This window comes from Opisthocomus hoazin, chromosome 22 (assembly GCF_030867145.1).
Source record: "Opisthocomus hoazin isolate bOpiHoa1 chromosome 22, bOpiHoa1.hap1, whole genome shotgun sequence".
NCBI lineage: Eukaryota > Metazoa > Chordata > Aves > Opisthocomiformes > Opisthocomidae > Opisthocomus > Opisthocomus hoazin.
Genome location: NC_134435.1, coordinates 1,100,487 through 1,118,499, shown reverse-complemented (window position 1 = coordinate 1,118,499; position 18,013 = coordinate 1,100,487).

Below are 18,013 nucleotides of genomic sequence, written 5' to 3'. Positions count from 1 at the left end.
CACCGCTCAGCAGGTACGGAAATCAGCTTTCCTATTTCCTCACCAGGACAGACTTTCTCTCTTACAACAACTGAATAAAACACACAAGTCGGCGGCTTCCCAGCCCTGCTTCTGCCCACACAACCCTGTGCCCAGACGCCTGCGCAGCGCAGGACTTCACAAGGTTGGATTTTTTTAACCATGTAACCATGTCTTCTAGAACATGGTCGTGTAGGAAAAAAGCTACGGACACAGAAATACATGGGGATCTTATCCTTATGAAGTGAATATTTTCACATGTTTTGCCTACATGAGGACACTGTTTATGGAGATTTATGTTTTGTGGCACCTGTTAAACTGTGAATGTGTTGCAAAGTGAACTTTTACAAATCAGTAACCATTAAAGATATTGTTTTGAACTGGCAACTATTAAATGTCATTCTACAACGTGCACTCTAATCATTTAAATCAGAGAGGCCACATTCTCGTCTCAATATAGCATCAACTCAAAGTAAATTCATTTTATAGTGGGTGAATTACTTCAGACCTACATGAGTGCAGCTGAGATTGAAACCTGCCCCCTGGTTTTCAAGCTCTAATGAAGTTCACTTGTACAGAGTACTTGAAAGATTTTTTTATTTTTTTTGGTCTGTAGTGTTTACGATCAGGAACATTGGTCATTTAAAAGATAAAAAAGCTAAACACAAAACCCAAACATATGTAGATGTTTAGGCCACTGGGAATAAAACTCTCCAATTAAAATACTAATAAATGCAGAATATCCCCTCCTTTAATTAATTGGTTAAATAAACAGTGAGACGAGGTGAAATACTTCTGTGATTATTTAACACAGAGAAAAATCAAGAAGGTTGGCTGAATAACAATTCCTCGATTAACACACAATGAAGAACATTTGAGTTATAATTAATCCTTATTGGCACTGCAGTAACTTCCACAGAGAATCTATTCCGACTCATTTCATAGGCAGGCGTTTCAAGTTTAGGCAATTTCAACATTTGGTGTCCAATATAAATCTACTTATTAAAACTGATAGAAATACATGGGATTAAAATCAGACACAAAGGGCAAGTACACTTTGGGAGCTAATTTCTCTACACAGAACATGGCACGCTTCATTTCCTTGCTTATTTCCTTGGCTTGATTTTCTATTATTATTATCTTGGGGGTTAAATCCTTGCTTGTATATGGTCAGGAACAGATGAACTGAACAAGGCTGGGCTGCGAGGTTGGACTAACAGCACAGGCCGTGACCGACGTGGAGTCGGCCACCGGTGCGCTGCTCAAGGGGCCAGGGGTGGGTGGAGGAGCCGGGCGTGCAGCGTGTGCATGCCGGCTGCCTGGGCTTTGCTGCCGACGAGCTGCGGCAGTCAGCGCAACGCTGGCATCTTCTCCAGATGGCTGCCAGTTGGAGAAGCTCTTGCAAGAAAATCTTATGAAATTTAATGCATTTAACTAACAGACTTCCTCAGAATTTCTTTAGAAGTCATATAAATCTAATGGAGTTCACTGTTTTACCAAAGGCACGCTATTTTCTATTGCGTTCTTCAGAACAGTCCAGAACAGCTACGGCTTTGTAGCTGTCACCTGTGGACCTGTTTTGACTCGGGAGTTAGTCTGCAGGGGACCATGAAAGGTAACTAAAGAGAGCAAAACTATTTGCAGGGGTCCTAAATTGACCACAAAGACGTCCATGCTTTCACTAGAAAAAATTTGAAAACGGCTGATCTAAACCCAGGGTTTTCCACTGGGCTCTGTAAGCCCCGTTCCAGTCGCTAGTCATCCAAAATCTATCAAACACCCCATCACGAAGGAGCAAGCCCACTGGCAAATAGGCAAGAAATGAATAAGTTTTACTTTTGTTTTTTTGCTGACACAAACACAGGTACTCTAATGGAACAAATATTTAGACACGCTTAATGACAACACTCAGTTTTAAAGGTAGGACTAGAAAATAAGTATTTTAAAAGACCTTTCCAACAAGATATAACAACTCAGTAAGTAAATGTTGCTATTATGAAAAACACCTGCAGAGGTTTTGCTGTTGTGCTGCATTTCAATCCTCAAACCAATTTTTGAGTTGTATGCTACGAAGCTAACAAAATACCTTCTTGCCCTTCAGCGATACAGCAGACTTTTTTTTAAGTTCTGATTTTTCATAGCCTTAATTTCTTTTTCTCGCTCAACAAAAGTATTTATGTTTGGGTTTATAGCTATCTCGGAAATTTTTTTGTATTCTAGACTGGATGAAACTCACTGAAGCCTGTGATATAGCACTGCTGATCTGATCTAGAGACAGGATTGTGCTGGACAGGGATGGGAGCGTTTGGTGATCTCTTTATCTCCTTAAAACACAGTAGGGTGCGTGTTATCTCCCTCTTGACACACAGAGAATTTTTGTGTGGTTTTTCGCTCTGATCTTGTATGATAACCATATATTCACGTAGGGCTAGAACATGCTCAAAACAATTCAATAACATATGAAATTCAACACCCCACTAATTTCATAAATAAAAGTAGGATAGTCAACAGAAGAGCAGAGAAAGTCTTCAGAAAAGCTGCAGAGAACAGGTTTTCCCCAAACTAAAGTAAGCTTGGAAGAGAGCCCATTTCACGATGAAAATCTCTCGTTTATTTAGCTCTAGACGCATCCTACTTACCCCATTTCTAACTCTTTATGGGGAGAAGCTGTTGAGTTTATGCAGGGGTCCATTCTGTCCAGCGGAGAGAAGCGTTCCCCCTGAACCGGCTGCCGGCCTGGGAGCACGCGACGCCTGCGTGTAGGGAGCAGGGTCGCCTGCGCTCATGTTTGCGCACGCTGGTCACGTTTCTGGAGGTTCGGTAAAGCTGGGTTGTTCGCGGGAGCTTGGCATGAGTTGGAAGGGGAAGACTTCACTTTCATGTCCCTTTTTTTCCAGAAAAATGCACAACCTCGTAGGTAGCTTTGACCCGGCCCCTTGGTTCAGTTCTACTTTAGATGAATGAGAGCAAGGTAAGGGGAAATGCAAATATCCAACGGGAGAAGTCATCTCCAACTCCCCGTGAAGTCCCTGAGACCTCCCAAGCTGCACTTTTCCAATTAATTTCTCTGTGCCCCCTCTGCAGGCAGTGGATGCCATTGTCTATAGCAAACACACAGCAACACCAAGGCTTCGCGGCCGCCTGGAAAGGCACCCTGTGCCCACGGCAAGAGGTGGGTGAGGAGAGCGTAAGCGCAGAGCATGAGAACGAACCAGCAGCACCCAGCAAGGAGCCAGCGGCAAAGCCCCCGGGCAAAACCGTGTCTCTTGGTTCAGGGCCCTCTCTCCTTACCATTGGGATGTATTGCTTCAGTTACAGGGAAATTAATGCGTGTGCTCGTGCTAGTTGGAAGCACCAGTCATGGCAATAGTCCTTTCAGACCAAGCCCAACCCTCCGTCTTGAAAAAGCACTGGCAGACATTGCCAGCAATGGCAACGGCCTTCCCAGCGCCGTGCCGGCTCCGATCCCGGCGGCGAGCCCAGCTCCTGCCCTGCGGGGAGAGCCCAAGGAGGACGTGTTAAGTGGAAGGGATCAACCCAGATGGATTTCGGTTGACTTGTTCCGTGCAAGGCCTCGTGTTTGCACAGCTGTGGTTCTCTGCTAAATACGAGTGCTTTCTGAGGGGCTCGGCATTTTCACCTCACCCTTTTTTTCAGGAAACCTAATACCCAAAAGGAAAAGCCGAAAACATATCTGTAGTGAGGAATGGAAGTATATGAACCAAACCACCCCTTCAAAGAAAGGAGCTTTCATACAAGAAATGCCACGGCAGATTTTTTTTTTTAGGGGCATGTTTACATTGCAGATGAAAAAGCCTGTCTCAGAATCCAATACAAACCAGAAGAACATGGCTTCCTCGAAGGCGTGCTTGTCTAGACAGCCCATCAGCAGCCTAACCACAGAACGGGCCCAATGGCAGCTGCAAAGCTGTCAAAACAGCGCCTGGGATAGTCTGTCACCGAGCCATACCCGACGCCGAGCCTGCGCGCGGCGGTGACTGTGCGAAGGCGAGGAACAGCAGCAATACAATGCACGAGGAAACGGCGCTCTGCCACAGCCTGTTTGGACAGTTTCTTCAAAAATGTAATCACAGCACTGACTGAGCTCATGAATTTCAAATGGCTGTCAATTATGGTTGGCAGCTGGACCCCAAGAGCCTTCCCAAAAAAGCTCAAACTTCGTTATTATGCTTCATTAAGAGCCCTGCAATACTAAAGTGAGAGTTGTGTGAAAGTGTTTGCAAGCAGCAAAACGCTTGAAATCCATTCTTGACTGTAATTTGGTAAAGATCAAGCATGAGGATATTTATTGGCTTTTCTGGGAACATAAATGTTTTAGGAAGGAAGGCTTGAAAAACTGCAGCGTGCTAAAAGCACGCTGTGCCTCCAGCGCTGTGCAAACACAATTTGGGTCTCTGTAGGTCGCCTACCCGGCTGCAGCCGGGAGTGCTGGAGCTGCTCCCCGCCTTGCGTGCTGGCAAATGACACAGGGAGGATTAGTTTTATAAGCACACGCTACTTAACTGATTCTTTGAGAGTGCTCTCTCAGCCATGCTACTCTCTAGCTTTTTTCCCTTACACATATGCAAAATATACAGAGTGATTTATTCCACACCCTTCCTGTTTTCTCATCCTACCAAGTCCTGTGCAGGTTTCTTAGCAAGCGGTAGCAGCAGCCGGTGTTGAATTACCGAGCCTGTAAGAGCCTATTGAACTCAATTCTTTCAAATCAGTCTAAAAAATGTACGTGCTGTTGAAGTGGGAGCATTTTTTCACCTCCCTTGCTGCCTTAGTTCTGCTGGATGGCTTCATTTCAGAGTTTGTTTTGCTTATCTTTCATTCCTGACTCCTATACCTGGACATCCTATGCCTCATTCTTCATCTGGAGTGCAATGATTCCTTCATTACTATTTTCTTTCAGTAACGTAACTCTCCAGGAGCTGAGCCCATGCAGAGCTGCTTCAATAGTTTAACACATTACTTGGAGAATGTCAAGCAATACCTGCGTTAACATCTCATTCCATCTCCTGTAAAATATCTTTGTGCTTCCCATATACGTTCAATAACAGAAATATGAGCTCAGGCACATACAGTTTGGGGGCCCTCGAGAGGAAAATAACATCACAAAACTACCTCTATAAAAAAAAACTCTTAGACATTAGCAGGCAAGGTAGTTCTAAGCAAATAAAGAGATCTCAGCGAAGCACGATGACAGAATGGTTTGGGTGGGAAGGGATCTTTAAAGGCCATCTAGTCCAACCCCTGCAGCAAGCAGGGACATCTTCAATTGGATCAGGTTGCTCAGAGCCCCATCCAACCTGGCCTTGAACGTTCCCAGGGATGGGGCATCAGCCAGCTCTCTGGGTGACCTGTGCCAGGGTTTCACTGCCCTCAGCGTAAAAAATGTCTTCCTTCTCTCCTGCCTGAATCTCCCCTCTTTTAGCTTAAAACCATTACCCCTTGTCCTACCCCTACATGGACAACCAAGAGCTGCCTAATAGTAGTGACTGGCTCGTGGCAGGCTTGACCATTTCCCTGTTACCAGCACCTGGAACTTGGGAAGTTGCAACAGGGAATAAGCCTTTTCAACACCCACACCTCTCCCAAGGAGAAATGACACTCCTGTATTCACAGCCGGGGATTTGTGTGATGTCACGTCACAGCTACAAAGATTTTCCAGGCTTAGTCAGGTTTGAGTGATTTATTATCGGGTGAATTTAGGAGCAGGTTCAGTCTCGAGAGGAGTCTCCCTTTTGCAGGGAGACTGCAGGTGCAGTCTACGGAGGGAGCGAGAAAGACCCTGGGAGACTGGAGTGATGAGAGGAGATTACATTCCCTTTGTACTTAGTCATGTCCACGGGGAGGGAGGGATGCTCCAGAAGTTTCAGAAATATTAAAAGAACCTGGGTCCAGGTTCAGCGGGAACCTGTCATTGCTTGCCAACTGGGTCACACAGGTCAGAAAAGATTTATCTCCATCTATAAACCTTCATGATAACATGAAACAGCTTGTGAAGAAGATTCCTGTTTTATTTAAGCGTGTCCTCCAGCTGCTCCGTAGCAGCAGAGCCGCATTCCTGTGAATCCTGCCTGTAAATGATGCAGCTCTTTGCGTGACCAGAAATTGTAAAGAAATCCATGTAAGGGTGGACAGGCAGCACTGAATGCACAAAATCAGCAACACATTTTATATCCTCTGTTAAGGCAGAAAAGAGCCTGTGTCTGGAAAAACTTTGTTGACTCATCCAAAATTGGTTTCAGCAGCAGATGCAGCGATGGAGCTCGGTCCCGGGCACAGCCCCAGGAGATTTCACCCCGGGCAGCCCTGCAGCCCACTCCCCTTCGCAGAAGGGACTGCACTGTCTGATGCTGTTGTTTCCAGGTGCATTTCACACGCTGTTCCATTTTGTGTAAAAAGAGCTGTTTCCACATTAACTCTGTGAAAGCTGTTGCTTAGGTGACCGGTCATCAAGCACAAATAGCACCGACCGAAAGCAGCACCCGGCACCCAGCGCCTGCACGCGCCCAGCACCCGCTCCCCGATAAGCATCGGAGGAACAGCGCATGTTATTCACAGCAAGTGATCTGATCAGCTCGGACCAGGAGACACACACAGATGGCAATATTGTGGTGGTAGCTTGGTTATAGGATGGCAAAGTATTTCCAGAAGCAGCACGTAAAGGGATCTGGTGTTCCACCAGAACACCCCAGCTCCAAGAAGTATCTATGGTTCTACTCAAAGGTTTGTAAGTGTCTTAGTGTAACTTCTGCAGGCTTGCACGGACAGAAGCATTTATGACAGCTGCATAAATCATAGAAATAACTGGAGATATTACATTATTGAATCTGAGAAATGAGATATTTCACCTAGGTTTGAATGCCAGCCATCATATTTAATAACTACAGTGAGCCTATTTAGTTCTTTGGCATTCCCAACACCCATGGCAGTCGTGTGGAAAAAAAGGGGGATTTTTTTTGTAGACTATCAAGCTGTTAGGGAGCAGATAAAATTATCAGCCTCTAGTTTTGGCAATATATCAGAAATGTGAATATTTGTTTCTTATCCTTTTTCTCCCTAGCGTTCACCATGCTGTGCTGGGGGCACGGCACGCACGCAGCTGTCTGAGTCTGTATAGACATAAGCCCTCCCTGGTGAAGCACACAGAGAAGCCATTTGGAACAGGAAGATAAGAGGGGTTGCCACATACTTTAGTTATGTTTATTACGTCTGCACAGTCAAGAAACCATGAGGAAAGAAATTGCAACCAAGTTCTGGCAACCATCGCTGCTGCTGCACCCATGTACAACATATCGGTCAATCTCAAACCTCATTTTCTTAAACCTCCTGTTCTCATTCTGCTGGTACACACAGTATCGTTCTCATCAGTCTGTGGGACTTCTTTCTGTGGTTTACAAACCCGAAATGAATCAGCTTTCTCAGCTTCCCTTACCAGCATCTTGCCCCTTAGCACAGCACTAACAGCATCCCACTCGCTGCAGGCAACGGCTGCAAATATCCACAGAAACAAAACCTAGGAGCAAAGCCCTTTTGGTAAATGGAGCTGAATGATTCACGCCTCAAAGCTAAAAAATTTAAGAGGAAAATAAATTAAGCACCTACTCAGAAATTAGAAGGCTTTAGGCCCTAGCAACAAAGTGCGTGACGTGTTTTGATTTTAAAACCATGTTGGGCTTCGTCCCTCACAGGCGGCGCTGACGTGGGCAGATCCCCGTTTCCCTCAAATCCCGTCCCTCCCCCAAGCTGAGCTCAAAGGAGCCTGGAATTTTTGTAGCCGGAAGACACTCTGGCATTATCTGAAACACCAGGGAACATCAGCAGAATTCCTGGCTGTGCCACAGCGTCACGTTTACCTCCACCTGGGACATCTGGTGCACCTTGGGGCTAAATGTTGGGCAGAGGGTGGAGTGTGAAGAAGGGCTTGAGAAGACTCATCTGCTGCTCTTCACCCCTCCATTCACCTATAGATTTGCATTGATACATCCTACTGTATGAGCATGAGAACAGCCGTTGCAGGTCACGGCAATGCTCTCTGCTCGCCCTGCAGTGCCCAGGGCCTGTCACAGAGACCCAGGGCAGGGTGGCAGGACTGGGAGAACCTGCCCACATCCCCGGGGCACCTGGATGGACGCTGGGGCTCTGAGCCAGAGTGAAGGCCCATCGCTAACAGCCCTTGGGTTTTCCATCCACCAAGTTACCCAGATCCTTCTTGAGTCCATGTCAGCCTTCAGCCTCCACGACACCCTCTGGGAAGAGGCTCTACAGCCACAGAGCACGCTCTGAAAATGCTCTTTGCTTTGTGCAAAACTGCTAGTTTTATTTGGTAGCTCTTAGTTCTACAGTAAACACTTGTTTCCTATCAACCATCTCCATGAGACTGATGACTTCGTACACCACTCTCGCATTCCCCATCATCCTTCACTCTGCAAGGCTGAAAATCCCTAACCTATTCAGACTTTCCTTAAAAAAAATTTTAATAATTTACATAACTGTTGTCCTCAATAATCTCTTCCACAACTTTTTTACTTCCAGAGTCTCTTATTGAATATAGGAATATCCAAGATGCATCAATGACATCATCACGTTTTCTGTGTTCTTTTTCTTTCCTTTCCTGATTTTCCTGGTCCTAATCCTCTGCATGTTTTGTGAGCACCAGGCTGACATTTTTGTAAAACTATCTACTACTATCTACAGTCCTTCAGTGGAACTAGTCAGTCTAAATCCCGTCAATGTATTGCTGCAAGTCAGACGGGATTTATTTCCCCTTTTACATTGACTTTACATTCATTTACACTAGATTTCCCCTGCTCTTTCATCACCTAGTCATTTGGCATTAGGAGGACCTTCTGTGTTTATTTGCAGTCAGCGTTTCTCCTCACTGACCTGGTTAACTCGGTAACGTCAAAAAACTCTGTCATCTTTTCCAGATCAGGTGTGTCTTGCCCCGCGCGCTCACCTGCCTTGCTGTTTAGAAAACAGCAGCGTTGTCAGGGTTAAAGTGTGTTGCTCCACTGCTGCAGCACAATTACATCAGCAGCAGCAAAATGCATACTCAGCAGATTGATAGCTCTTCTCCCAGTGTCATTTCATTAATTAGGCCTTACATCACCACAGTTAAAATAGTTTTGTAACTGAGGAAAGGCATTGCTTTAAAAATAATTATATAAATTACATAAATTTTAGCCCTTGTTATGTTTCTTACACCCCTGGTGACTTTAACTGCACAGTAAAAGAGACCTCTTAAACCTTACTGCACAGTTACGGCAATACCTGAAATCAAATATTGATCTCTCTCCTCCTGTTCTGTATCTTTTTTATTGTCCCCTTTAGGGACAGCGTCACCTCTGCTCTGCCATCCCCGGCGGAGCTCCCTCGGCCCTGGCTCGTCGCACGGCAGCGTCTCTGAGCCGAAGCAGAGCGAAGCCACCACAGCCGCTGGCCATGGCCCTCCAAGGCGGCACGACCAGCAGTCTGTTTCCTCTCCATTATCCCTACAAACAAAATGCTGTTGGCAGCAGCGAGGTTCTTATTTTTTTTTTTTATGATTGTATTAGACAATCAAAAATGAATTTACCAGTATTGTACTAAGCCAAAGTGAAAAATGACAAGTAGACCTTGAATGAAACAGTATGTCTCCTGGTAGGTTAACAAAGATGATTCATTAAGGAGTAATTGAAGAGTATGGAAACATCTTTTTGCTAAACATTTTACTCCAGCTGAGACTTTAATCAAGCTTACAAAGAACATCTCCTAAGGCTTCACAAGTTGCTAAAAAGATTTGCATAGGCAAAAACCACTGCACTGAAAATAGTTGGGTTTTAAATGTCAATAATGTAAATATTTATAAAAGATAAAAGGCTAAGAATGAAAAGACAAAGTTATGGTATTTCTAAGACTACTGTGTTAGGAAAATCAAAGCAAGAGGTGAATAATGAAAAGACAGCAATTTGATACTTAACGAAGGCAAAAAGCAGATCATTTATATCATTATCCATCTCATATCAGCTCTTATAACCCAACAAAATCCCAGTTTCTGTCATTCTGCTTAAATTCAAATTGTTCTGAACAAACAGAACACGTTTATACATTAGGACTGGGTGAATTTTTACTGGTTGGTGAACTGATTCCCGTAAGTAGCCATGCTTCAGTTTTAAACCTACAATTTAGTGCACGCTGCAAAAATGCCATATAAATCAATGAATAACAACAACAACATTTACCATTTACCTGGCTCTTCACAAAAGCATGCAGTCTGAGTCGCAGTTACACTGTCCTGTTGTCCACTCCTCTCCAAAAGCCTTCGTTTGCACTCCTTCAAGGTTCCCTAAGAACGTGAGAAGTCTTCAATGAATATCAGTTCCTAATCTCTAAAGAGATTTTCATATATTAATATTTTATTAGAAATGCTGAGTAACCTCCCAAAGCAACGCGAAGAGCTAGGGTGAACAAGACGCACACGGGCCAGGCTTTGGGAGGGCGAGGGCAGTGCCGTGGGAGCCCGGCTGGTGCCCGGGGACGGGCGCAGGGAGGACTCCGAAGCACCACAGCCGCCGGGAGAGCAGAGCAGAAGCTGCTGGGCACAGCGGGAGGCCAGGGTAGAGCCAGGGGCAGGTCTGTGGGCACGGGTCGTGACCTTCTCAAGCTTGAGGCGTCCCTTATGGGATTTGCATATTTAGCACAGTTCTTACTGTGTGATAAACTGAATCTCCTGCTTTCCATGACTTGACATCATCTTTTAACCTGACCAGTCAGTGCTGGCCAGCCAGCAGCCCCATCTCCAAAGACCAGGAACAGGTCCTGCAGCCAATGCAGCGCTGGCAGCTCCCTTTTTCCCCCCCAGGTAACTAACTCTGAGGGCTTTGACCATTTCTCTGGAAGATGTAAACTTCTTCACTACTTCTTGTTTTGTATATGGGGTTATTTTCTAGTGCATTGCTCATAATTCACATGATAGTCTTCATGATTCTAATTCCTAGTTTCTTTACAACCACATTAATTTGCATGTCTTAGAGGCAAGCCCCTGCTCCCCACTCTTCTGCCATGCCCAGCAGCCTCAGGACAAGTGGGATGGTTCCACACCAAACGTCCTCCTGTGGCATCAGAGGAGCTCATGATCTCCAGCACCTCTCACCCCCCTGATCTCCAGGAGTGCGCCCGAGCTGTAACCGTGCACATGACAAGAGATGGGACGGAAGCATTTACGTGGTAGAAGTGTGGTCAAAAAGTACTTGGAAGTTAATTGCTTAAAATTATTAGAAAATCTAATGCAGTACAGCAGCAGCAGAGCCGCTCCCAGCCCCGCCGCCCCTCAGCAGGGGCTGCGCTGCCCGCACCCGCGCAAGCCGAGCTGTGCTCAGCCCGAAGCGCTCCACGGCCGAGCGCCGCGCGGAGAGACGGCACCACGGGCACGCAAACCCAGCCCGGCTGCCAGCAGGAGAAGGGTCCACGAACGGTCGCCGCTGCTAATCTGTACGCTCTGCCTGAATGAAGATGCTTTCCAGCCTGGCCCTTTTCACTTCTTATTTCTTTATACAGAATTGTCTGTCCCAAACAATGCAATGGCAAACGTTAGGACATACGGATCTGAGAAATCACCTCATTCCGAATTCACAGTTCAAAGCCCAAACCCTGCCTTAAAAAGGAACAGCAAAACCAAAAAAAAAAAAAACCAAACCCAAAAACCTGGCCTGATGCAGACCCAAGCAGAAACAGGCAGGAACAGTTCTGCAGTCACTGTCAAGCACAAAGAGACTCCCCGCTCAGAGCGCTCCTCGTCCCACCGCTCAGCCCCAGGGAAACCAGATCTCCTCGAAGCCAGGGCACGTTCTGTTTTTCAGACAATACACACATCTTTTCACGTTGTTTTCTCGGCTATTTTTTGCAGGAAAGTTTGAATTCTGCACAGGTTTTAGACGTGAACATGCAGGATTACTTCCCCAGAACTGAATCGTTAGCTTTTATAGATCCAGTGGCAACACTTTAAAATAACAACCAAGCCATTATTCATTCCCATGATGTTTATTTTAATAACATTAATCATAATGAACTCATTTGGTTTTAACGTAGGTTTCATAAGGCCTTCCATAGCATTCCTGGGGCATTAATTAGCTAGGCCATTATTTTTATTATTTTTCTAAAAGTTAATCTGTGCCGGAAAGGTGCTGGACTGGCAGAACCCAGTAGCAGAGTTCTCTGTTTACCCAGGGAACAAATACAAATCGCTTCCTAAAGCGCAGATGCTTTTTGGCTGGATTTCGGTGGGCTATGGGGCCAAGCACCGTTTCCCGTTCGAGCTCCCAGGGTCTCGCCCTGTCCCCACGTCGCTGCTCTCAGCGACCCAGCGCGGTGCCCTGCCTCCAGGTCTGCCGTGGCCCAGGGGCCCGGGGCTGGAGCCCGGCGCAGCAGCGGCGTTCGGGTGCTGCTGCTATCGCGACAGCTATTCCATGAGCATATATCTCCACAACCTTTTTTTCTCAGGCACGGACATGTTGCCAAGGAACCGGGAACTGGCACCAAACCCGGCGTCTCTGCAGGAAGCTGTAAGACGAACCTCCTCTTTCTTTGGGCTACTTTTTAATCATGCACGCTCTGTGGAATCGGAGCTGTGAGATGCTATCTCAGGAGTGTACTCATGTTCATAATATTCATTCTTTTGAAAAGATAAGAGATGCAGCTGAGCTGGACTCTTCCGTCCCTAATCCAAACACTGCCTCATCCGTAAATATTTGTGCTTTAAAGCTCCTCATGTTGCCAGGAGCTCGCAGGGAGGCAAACAACACGCTAGACTTCCAAACTGAAGACTAGAAAATCTGAAACTTCCTCCTTAGGTAAATTGTTTTTGCTCTTAAGGAAAAAGCAATCACATTTGGACCTGGTTTTCTAAAGAGAAGGGTGCAGCCATCTAATGATGGAAAGCTCTGTCAGCCTTCACATCTCAGAAACCCAACATGAGGACCTGGGTAGAAAAGATAAATTAAGGTAAAAAATGCAAAAAAGACCCCCTAGTACTGCTGAAGTCTCTTCAGCTGAATTGTAGTTTGACAGCCATGTGCCCCTCAGACACCAGCTGCTTTGAGGTGTAGCACAGCAATGAAATAACACAAATTCTGGCTCCTTTTTCTGCTTTATGGCACATCTCAAGAGAGTTTATAACCACCCATGTCTGAAATTCTTGGATTGTCATAATCTTGGAGAAAATACCTGAAGCGTCCAGCAGTAACTCATTAAAACACAGTTATTCAACTAGAAAAAAATTAAATGTGAAAAGAAGACAGACTACAGAGTTTTTTCTGTGATGAGAATCTCATTTTTAGCAGTTACCAAAAGCACTTGCATGGTAGCAGGAATGAGCTGAACACTTACTACGGCTTTTGCAGTTGTGGAATTAGTGTTGCACAGACAGGACCTGCTTTTACAACACACGGCACATTATATTAGACAGTTTACTATCAGAATCTTTTCGGTTTTGTATTCCAAGCCTCTGCAGAAGGAACTTTCCAGTAATAACGGAGTGAATAAAATACCTACATAATCCTGGAATGAGTCAACCAGAACGCAGCAGATAACAATACAGGAACCCGAACTGCGCAGTAGTCAGACCGCAGCCCGTTCCCCACCTGTGTCTGCACAGGCAGGAGCAGAGCGAGGTGCTCGGCGGTTACACAGCTCTGATGTCTATCGAGCAAGCGGGGACGGCTCTGTGCCCAGGCGCCCGTGGGAGCTACAGCTCAGTGATTTTCCTACCAGACGAGACCAGCCCTGGTCCCTGCGGACAAGCGGGGAGGCTGCAAGCAGCCGGGTAGCGCTTTGGTTTGTCCCCCAGCAGAACCCACTTCCAAGGAACCAGCTCCCCCAGCCAGGAGGTCTGTGGAGAAACCGCACCAGGGCAGGGCTCGAGGACAAGCTTGGGGACTGCTATGGGGGGAGGAGAAAAGGGAAAGGGAAAGGAAAAAAAGAGGAGAGCGGGGAAACAAAGCTGTGCGCTCTCTGCAGCTTGTGGGTGATCCGAAGCATCCTTTCAGCTGGGACTGTGGCACCGCGTGTGACATTTACAGCTGCTCTTTGATGCCAGTCTGCTCATCGCCTGAGGAGAAGTCGATTCAGCAAAGCTCACCAGGCAGAGGACAAAGCTGGGTCTGCAGAAGGGAGAACAGCTACTCTCTGTTCACACTGCAGCCGCAATACGCTGTTTGCCATCAAGGGTGACCTTTGCTCAGGGCAACAGCCACACCGAGAGGTCAGCTCAGCGCATAAAGTAGCCGCAATGTGGTACCCCCACCCCACCCCGAGTACACCCAGCCACCCTGCTCCAGCGCGTTCTCCACCGGCTCGCCGCATCGCCCCCAACCCTGCACCCCGACGCGAGGGCAGGCCCCTCGCCTGGCCGCCCCGTCCAGGTCACCAGGGCAGGAGCAAGGCGTCAAAGGCCGCCAGGGCAGAGCGCAGGGAAGGGGGTGCCGGGAGCAGCCGCCCTCGCTGCCGCCCCGCCAAGGATGCTGGCGAGCCTCCGTGTGCGGGCCACGCCAGCATCACTCCAGCTGTGCATGTACGAGGTTTTCTCCAATTCGATGGGGAAAGAGATCCCACCTGACTCCACTCCTCCGCTCAGATCTCAGCTCTTCTCCCACCTGTGGAGCACTGGATCGCATCCCCTGCACCAGCCGCTCGGAGCCTCAGCGACTGCCGCAGGCTGACGCGCTGCCCTGCTCCCCTCCTGCGGCTCCCTGTTCGACTAGGGCTGTGACCACAAACTTCTTAGCAAATGTGTTATATCCAGTCTCCTGTTTCGGGGGTTCCAGCTTTTGTGAGAGCCACTTCACGCTTACCATCGTGTGTTTTCTCTAGCAGTGATAACACTTGCAGAAAGGACACTTGCATCTCTGCTATGATGCCCATTTAAATTCTGTAAAAGCAGAGGGGATGGGAAGCCTCCCGCACCCTGCAGACAGGAGTTCAGAATTATTTGCTTCCTGCCCTGCTCCAGTACCAGGTCTTTAATCTGGGCTATAACAGAAAGACAAAGGAATAAAGAAATACTTGTGCCTTTTTGGGGAGAAAGAACAAACCCAATAGTATGTTTTACATATATACATAAAAAAGATTTAGCTGAAGTTTGGGATATTTCCTTATTTTACTTAAGATTAGCTGTTTGTTCACTAGTACCGTTAACAACAAAGCAAAGAAAAACAGTTTCACTGGCAGTACCAGGCAGGATACCTTTTCCATTTTGCTTCACAGAACTTCTCAAAACTTTTTTTTCGAGATATAAGAGGGGCATATTTTACAGACGTGCAGGCCTGAAGTTTGCTGTACTGGACTCTGATACAATCTGACACTTGCTTATGAAAAAAAATATAAAAAGATAATTGAGTGTTTAAGAAGTCTTTCAAAAATGGAAAGACCCTTTGAAAGGAAGCACTGAAACATTTCATTCAAAAAAATGTCAAAATGGGATGTTTGACACTACCTGAATTTATCACCTTCTTAGTGCCTTCACCCCCTTAGACATTAAGTTTTCAGCAATGACGGCACAATTACACGAAGCATTTTAATTTCAGCTGATCTGCCTTTTGACAGAGCTGTTCATCCGTTTTTCCAGCTAGCTCTACACAGAGCAAAAAATTAGAAATGCTGCGTTTGGTGCTATGCTCCTAAATCTATCACCACCTCGATTCCTAGCTTCTGTGGAGTCCGCGAGCACATGTTTCTGCGTGCACGATGACAAAAGCAGCATCAGAAACACGTCCACATCAAGAAAATGTTAACGTATAGTTCTATTTGCTAGGATACAATGCATGAGAATATTCCATTAGAGAACCTTCAAAAATTAAACCATTAAAGCAAGCACACGCTGAGGAATAGATGCAAACCAAATATTTCATTAATGTATACCAAGCAATGAGAGTTTCTGATTTACACCAATTTCTTAGCTTCAGTTACTTCTCTTTTCATCTGTACTTGTCACCCCAGTGGCACTGCCTATTTCTCTATCACAAGCAGCCAGAAAAATCTTTGTATGTTTTTTGGACACTTCTTCATTAAACCAGGCTTAGAAAAGAAAACATTAGTGTCACAGGAGTTATTCAGGCATCCTCAAAAAGTTTTTGACAGGGGAGATGAAATTCCAAGAGCAAGCAAGTTTTAAAATATGCTCTCATGTTTTGGCAATGGCATTCGAAATCAATATTTTCCATTACCTCTATAAACGGTGACAGAATGTAGAGTAATGTTTCAGCTGCTAATATCTTATGGTCTGATCTATACAGCATATCTACTTTTTGTGGTCTGATTGCATTGATTCCTCATTCAACATACAAATGAGGCCATGAGTTCATTAAAAAAGGGAAAAACAACGGCACAGCAGTTTATACTTGTCGCTCAGGAGACCGAGCTAGGTTTTGGCAAACTTACAGGTGAACAATAACGACGAGCACGTGCACACTTGTCTTCGGGAGCTGCAGAAATCTTCCTCTAAAACCTGGTCTGGGTTTTCTCTAACCTTGGTGCCTGGAACACTGGAAGAGCCTCTCTTGGCCGCAGTGATAAACAGGAGACAGCCCCGCCAGCCCCACCACACCTAGCAGTGCTCCACAAGTTCTCCCGACGCTCTCTGGCCAGCCGCCTTCGACGCAAACACAGCGACGCGGCACTGCCTGCCACGCTCCGAGAGAGAGAGAGGGAGAGGGTGGAAGAATCTTTTCAACGGAAGCACAAAGCACGGCTGAGCCCATCAGGCCTTCTCTTCTGCCTGCTCGACAGATGTTTTTCTTGTACAACAGAAACCGACCCAGAAAGGTTGGAGATTGGGAACCTGGAATTCATTTTTCTATTTTAAGGCCGTCCACAGCAGTATTACCAATGGCCAGAGAAATCATGAAGCAGGGACGAACAACCAGCGAGGGACTAAATTCACAATACCATTGCCACCTAGTATTTATCCGAGGGGGGCTGCACGAGTGGTTTGCGACTTTGCACATTAAGATTGCTGTTAAGGAGCCTGGTAACAGAGATGGGTGGCCCGGCCGGCCTCTGCCAGGGCGCGTGGTGAACTGCTCTCGCAGGCCGTGAGGCTCGGAGAACGTCGTTATCAAATACAAATGTGGCTCTCGGGCAAGGCAGTGCAGGAATCTGGTGGCCTTCCCACCGGCACTGCTTGATACAACCCCAGGGAAGGAAAATCCTGCGACTCTAAGGCACACCACACACGGGTGTGAAGTGTCATAACAGAAAGTGGTTAGACAGACAACTTTGGATGAAAAAAGCTTATTTTTCACTCTTGGAATGAAGAGATGAAATACCAGCGGGGCAGATGGATGTCTGAACTGAGATTTCAGGAAAGGCAGTTCATTTTCCAGGGCCCAGGCTTTCACCTCTGATTTGAAGTTGACGTCTGTCAGTCCCGTTAGAGGCTTAGACTAGTCTAATGTTTAATGGGATTTAGATACTTTGAAAATTCGAACCCCAGTATGCTCATGCAGAACCCTCAAAAAATACCAGGTTGGAACAATCTCTCTCATTATGGAGCTATGCTGATTTGGATTAATAAATCAGAGGGGAACACCCATCAATGATGATCAATTTTGTACCCTTCCTTGCTGCAGGAGTAAAGATACCAATTTTTAAAATTACAGCAACCTAGAAGAAGAGCTTGAGACAAACCATCAGTACATAATGAACACAGCCGTGCCATTTCCAAGGCTCTGCATCAAAGTGAAAGAGATGCATTAGGTACATTTATGTCTTGCATTACAGGAGTTTCAGTATACTCTGGTAGAAGACTCCCGGTACTTTTAAAAACTATGTCCTTGAAAAGGTAATGACTATGTCAGGCAATGAAGTTAAAATAAGAAATGTGAAAGTAATAAAACACTATCCATAAGTCTCAGCAGGTGTCCAACCTTTTCACCTGCTGACATGCTGAAATGTCTTTTTTTTCCAGAAGATAAGCTGTGAGAAATTACTATTCTGGAAATTACAT